The sequence below is a fragment of the Microtus ochrogaster genome, unplaced genomic scaffold, assembly GCF_000317375.1.
Source record: "Microtus ochrogaster isolate Prairie Vole_2 unplaced genomic scaffold, MicOch1.0 UNK70, whole genome shotgun sequence".
Classification (NCBI taxonomy): Eukaryota; Metazoa; Chordata; class Mammalia; order Rodentia; family Cricetidae; genus Microtus; species Microtus ochrogaster.
Window position 1 is genome coordinate 1,896,464 of NW_004949168.1, and position 6,334 is coordinate 1,902,797.

The 6,334-nt window shown below is 49.5% G+C and overlaps 1 protein-coding gene across 5 annotated transcripts in view; it reads right to left on the bottom strand.

The window, feature by feature from the left end:
* Gpr161 (G protein-coupled receptor 161) overlaps positions 1-6,334 on the bottom strand; it is a 43,977-nt gene that overhangs the window by 37,151 nt on the left and 492 nt on the right. The window contains exons 1-2 of one of the 5 annotated variants that reach the window (XM_026777528.1): positions 5,653-6,048; positions 3,723-3,803 (exon numbers count right to left, since the gene is read on the bottom strand). The exons of 2 other annotated variants lie outside the window; for them this stretch is intronic. The gene's annotated coding sequence lies outside the window, so the exon portion shown is untranslated. Of the gene's footprint in view, positions 1-3,722; positions 3,804-5,652; positions 6,049-6,146; positions 6,308-6,334 lie in introns of those variants that run through there. 2 more of the 5 variants (XM_005370105.3, XM_026777527.1) reach the window with 2 other exon arrangements.

Sequence of the window (6,334 nt, forward strand, 5' to 3'; positions counted from 1 at the left end):
GTGTGTGTGTGTACGTGCGCCTGTGTGTGTGTGTACGTGCGCCTGTGTGTGTGTGCGTGCGCCTGTGTGTGTTGATGTTGATCTGTTCCATCCCTGCGGCAGACATCCTGTGCATCACTAAAGCCTAGCTCAGAACTTCATCCTTGCTGTCATTACCCATCTCAGAGTGCCCCCCTCTTCCCTCTAGGTTACTACGAGACATTTCCATTCCCTCTTCTTATCTCTGATCTCGCCCCCATTCCAATCTGTCCTTCCCACTCTGCCAGATTGATGGTTCCACACACAGGCCTGGACGCATCATGTGATTCCCACACCTGCGGGCTTTATTCATTAGCGGATGTCCTCCACCTCTGCCATCCCAAGTCACTCCCAGCTCTCCAGGCAGTGCCGCTGCCCAGCTCTGTGCCTGAACAATGTCTCCACTGCCCACCACACCCTTGCTCCACTTTGCCTGCCCAAGAAAAGCACCCCCTTAAGACTTGGTGGGAAATATCCCTTTAAAAGGCCAAGAAAATAGAGATTGGCTAAAGAGACTCAGGGACAGATACAAACCCCTACCACAGAGATCACAGAAGAGAGGGGAATTGAGGTGAGGATAAAAGAGTAATTCCCTGTGTACCTCTCCCCGGGGCTGGAACCGTTTTCCAGCATACAAGGTAAGTGCTCTGCCATTGAGCTACATTTACAGTCCTGGGATGAGTGTGCGTGCGTGTGTGTGTGCGTGTGTGTGTGCGTGCACACACATATACATATATACACATATATACTATATGCACATATATGTGTGTGCACATATGTATATATAATTATGCATGTATGTGCATATATCCCCCCTCTCTGTCCATGGGGGAGGGGTTGGAGGGAGTCACACATGCATGTAAATGCAGAAACCTAGGAAGGCCAGCCTCTCCTGGAGCTGTAGTCTACAGGCAGCTGTGAGCTGCAGGCATAAGTGTTGGAACTGAATTCCAGTCCTCTGCAAGAGGAGTGTGTGCTCTCAACCACTCTCAACCCCCTCAACACTTTAATTGAAAAATAGAAGATAGATAGATAGATAGATAGATAGATAGATAGATAGATAGATAGATAGATAGATAAGAAAGATAAAAGTTAAGAAAGCATAGCCCTAGCCGGGCGGTGGTGGCACACGCCTTTAATCCCAGCACTCAGGAGGCAGAGGCAGGCGGATCTCTGTGAGTTCGAGGCCAGCCTGGTCTACAAAAGGAGTTCCAGGACAGGCTCCAAAGCCACAGAGAAACCCTGTCTCGAAAAAAAAAAAAAAGAAGAAAGCATAGCCCTGAAAACAGAAAGTCACCCAAAAAATGACACAAATCTAACCTCCCTAAGTTAAATGCTCCCACACAACTGTGCACACAAGGGCAGAGCAGAAAGAGAAAACATCTGATTTGTTAGCAATAGGGGGACCAAAGTCCAGAATCCAGGCAGACTTCTTAAAATGATGAGATTCCAATTCACCAGAAGGGGGGAAATGACAAAGAAATTGACAGAGGAATTAGAGGAAATACAAGTTGGTTTCCAAAATGTTAAGAGTAAATGTAGAAGACGCTATTAGCATTTAAAATGTGCACAGCTGATGCTGTCCTCTAAGATTTGGGATAAACTTCAAATGTCAGATGCAGAAGTGGGTATAAAGTGTACTACAGTACTCATTTTGAAAGGAAAAGAAAAATATGAAAAGATACACATTGTTCCACCTGTGGGTGTATGGATTATATCTGAAAGACAAAAACTGGCAGAACTGGCTATAAGTCAAAAAGGAAATACAAGGCTAAGGAACAGGAGGAGGGTGGAGTTGTTACTTTATATAACTTCTCGAATTTTGAATGTTGTGATTTTTTTTAACTACATTACCTAACCCTAAACAAGTAATCCTGCGTAAGTGAGATAATTAGCTCCCCTTCTCAACAGTCCCCAGGCCTCAACAGACAAAAGAGAACTCTTAAATAACTGCTAGAGCTGGATGTGGTAGGCGGCACACCTTTAATCCAGGCCCTGGGGAGGCAGAGGCAGACATCTCTGTGAGCTGTGAGTTAGAGGCCGGCTTGGTCCACATAGTGAGTCCAAGGACAGCGGGGCTGCATGGTGAGACACTGTCTCAAAAAGAAATAAACACAAGAAATAACTGTTTAAAATGTGTACGTTCTTTGACCACAGATTCTACTTCTAGATATAATTTCTATCCAGAAAGATTCTAAATATGCCAAAAATACAGGCAGATAAAGTTGGAACAATCTAAGGGCCCTTCAATAGGGAAATGTTTAAATAAACAATATAAGTACCCTAGGAGTATTATACAGCCCCATGAAGCTGCAGGGTGTGGTGATGCAGGTTTTCAATTCCAGCACTTGGGGACAGAGCCAGGTGGGTCTCTGTGTGAGTTCAAGACTATGTAGTGAGACCCTATCTGAGAGAGAGAGAGAGAGAGAGAGAGAGAGAGAGAGAGAGAGAGAGAGAGAGAGAATTATGCCTATTACTACTGAGATTGGTTGATTTTTATGTCATATTGTTCAATCAAAATAATTAAAGGAAATTAAAGCCAGGCGGTGGTGGCGCACATCTGTAATCCCAGCACTTGGGAGGCAGAGGCAGGAGGATCTCAGTGAGTTCGAGACCAGCCTGATCTAAGTGAGTTTTAGGACAGCCAGACTGTTATACAGAGAAACCCTGTCTCAAAAACAAGCAAATGAAAAAAACCCAGTAAGTTGTGAAAATTATGTGTGTGTGATTTTTTTCAACATATTGTGGTTGGTTCTAAAATTAGAAATGTAGACAAAATTTTATGATGTCTTATGCTGCATAAACACTGAAAAAGACCTGGCCTGAAGGGCTGAAGAGAAAGCTCCCTCCGTAGAGCACTCGCCTTGAAAACATGAAGACCTGTGTTCATATCCCCAGCACCCACGTAAAAGCCCCATTCCCACATCTGTAACCCTGGAACTGGGACCGAGGGGGCAGGAGGTCCTCTGGAGCCCACTGGCTAGCCTAGAGAATTAGTAAGCTCCGGGTTCAAAGAGATCCTGTCGCAGAAGAACTGGGAAAGGGAGACACTTCCTTCAGTACGGTTGACCATGGAAAAGTTGCCCATGCCACAGTAAATAACGTCCCCTCATCCCGTGCACATGCAAGCAACCCCAATCAAAGGTCCAGAAATGGCATGAAAGTAGAGGAGAGCCACTTGGAAGAGGGGGTTCAGTTAAAGAGGGAGGGAGAAAAGAGAAGTTAAAAGGGGGTGAGCATGGTCAAAATCATTATATACATTGTCAAAATATAAACAGGTGGAGGAAGGTTATCAACCTCTGGCTTCCATGTGCACATATGTACACCACACACACACACGCACGTGCGCGCGCACGCGTGTATACACACGCGCACACACACACACACACACACACACACACACACACACACACACGGACCTGAAAGGAAATACATTTGATGTGGTTACCTCAGAGGTGGAAAAAAGAGTAAAGGAGTCATGAATAGAACTTTAATTTTTCTATATACTCCTATACTAAAAATCTTTCCTAATAACTTGTGTTTTGAAAACTTACTATATACCAGATAAACTCTATCATTATGTCCCCCTACACTGTAAGGGGCAGGGCTAGGCAGTACCTAGAGCTAGGGACTTCAGATTATCCCCAGGCACCGATGACTCCAGTATAAAACCAACACAAACCAAAACGAGAAAGCAAATGTACCTTATCAGACAGACTGAAAACTCCTTCCTTCGTGCTCCCAACTTTCCTTGACTACATCCGCCCTGAGCGCCACCGTCTCCACTGCCAGGCACAGAAAAGACCCAAGAAACAGACTGAAAACTAGTTGAAAGTATTCTTTTGGGGGACAGGATACGATCATTGGCGAGATTCGGATAAGTTGAGTGAATGAAGCATTAACTCCTTCTGCAAACTACAAAGCACATTACCAGCTAGCCCTCATCTTGTTCACGCTGTCAGGTTTTAGACACACTGCTTCTCCCCTCCAGCCATGCTTCACAGTGGTTCAGCTAGACTGTGTCTCAAAAGGTCTAAGCCAGGCTGTACCCTGGCAGACTGCAGGCCACAAAACACCTGGACACACAATTCAATGACTCTGCATATTTAAAAAAAATGAGTTTTGAATTAAAAGCCATTTTTTAAAATGAGATTTTTTTTTCTCCCTACAAAAATTAACAGTTTCTTCAAAGATCATATCAGACAATAATGTTGGGACCTGTGGCAGTATCACAGCTGGTGCCTCCTCCTGGGATGCCACTCTGCACATAACCCTACCCAGCCACCTGCCCGGCTTTTTCCTGGGTAGCATCGTCCAGGGAGTGTGTGCCATAGGACTCTACCTGGATCTGCTGACATTTGTGACAGATGAGGTTCAGACCCCAAAAGCGCACACACGCCCTCGGATTACCCCAATACTCCACGGTCAGAGGACTCCCAGTGCAAAGGCTGAAGCACAGAGCTGGGGACTCAAGGTCTTTAAGTTATTACCAAAATACCAAGCAGATTGCTTCCTGGGGTCTCTATGCTCAGTGCCACCTCGTTAGGTCTGTAGGACAAAACGTCCTGAGTCAAATGACCTCCACGTGCAAAGCATTGCTAAGTCAAAAGATGCTAGTTCAGCCAGGAGGCAGAGGCATACAGATCTCAGCGAGTTCAAGCCCCAGCTAGCCTCGTCTCCCACCCACGTAGTGAGTTTCAGGACAGCCAGGACTACGTAGAGTCCCTGTCTCAAACAAAACAAAACAAATAAACAAACAAAAATAGGGCAATGTATTTCACTTTCCTGGCTTTCAGTTTCCTCCCCCACCAAAGGGGGCAATAACTGCAGTTCACAGGACTGCCATGTAAATGGATCTAAAAGGTGAGTATGAAACCAGCTGCCAGCACTTTAGAAGTATAAAATAAGGTGGGGAAGGCTAGGACAGGAAGAGGGGCTATGGAAGAAGCAGGGTGGAGGCCCCGCCCCCACCGCATTCTTCTAGAGGGGCTGGCAAATTCTACTTTTCACCTGCTCTCAAGGTGGCTGAAGTAAGATACTGGCTAACATCGATTTGGCAAAGCGGAGGCTCCAAGAGGCTGGGCTGCAACCCGGGCTGGCTTTCTGCAATCGGGAGGAGACCTATTCCGAGGCTCCAGCAGCCCCCAGCACCCAAGACAGTCTGATCTATTAGTGTCGCCCACTGGGCACATCACCGAACCCAGGTCTCTTCCCTCCAAAACTGCAGCTTTCTCCTTACCTAGCAGCGAGGAGGACTAAGCGGCCTCTCTTGTAAACACTTTGCGAAAGGGTTCAGAGATATGATAATGAAAAGACAGAGTCTCAAAAGTGGTGCTACCCAAAGGTGCCAACGCCCGGCTGCAGCCACTGGTAAGCAGCTGCTCTGAAGCGCACGGGCCATCCCAACAGACATTCCTCATGCCACACGCCTTTGTCCACGGGATGCACCCGGGCTTAAGCTCTTGGCCCACTTGGTGAAATGCTCCTCCCCAACCCCCAAACCAGCCGAATCTTTCTCTCGCAGATCTGGGGGGCAGGGGCGCCCATCCCCACCGGGGCGACATCTGCGTTCGCCTCCCACCCAGGCTCTGGCACAGGGACACCCTGAGTCCTGACCAGGAGGATGTTACTCACCTGATCCTCACGGATTCCAGTCGAGAGTCTGGGTCGCTGTGCCCCACACCCCCATTCCTGAGCCGGCAGTAGGGGGCGCGGCCCTCCCGGAGGCTGAGTCCGGGGCATGCACTAATGCTCTCCCTTCCTAGGGGGATGTGCAGAGGGGCTCCGGGGAAATGGAGCGGGCTGCACCCAGCAGAACCAGGTGGGCTTCTGAAAAGCTTCCGGCCTATTGAATGGGGCGCGCGCCCCCAGGCTCTTCCCACAAAGAGCTCCAAAGACAGATGCCAAAGCACCAGCGCCCCAAAAGCAAGGCGCGGTGCAGCCGGGAATGAGCCTCAAGAAGACTTGGGGGGGGGGGCTCCGGGACCGCCGAAGGGAAAGGGGGGTAGAGAGGAGGGCTGCAGACCCAGCCAGGCCGGCGCCTAGCACAATGCCTTCGGCGCCGCTCCATCCCCGGGCAGCCCGTCCCGCCCCGGCCTGCGCCCCCCTCCCTCCCGCCCGGTGCTCACCGAAGAGCCGCGGCAGCTCAGGGCCCGGCCGCTTCCCCGCCGCTTCCTCCCTGAGCTCCGCGCCGCGCCGCGCCGCGCCCGGGACGCGAGGTTTCGGGTTTCAGGCCGCCGAACCCCCGCTTCGCTCCTCCCGCCGGCAGCACGCGGCCCCCGGGCCCGGAGCAAGGCCGAGGAACTTTGAGGCGCTC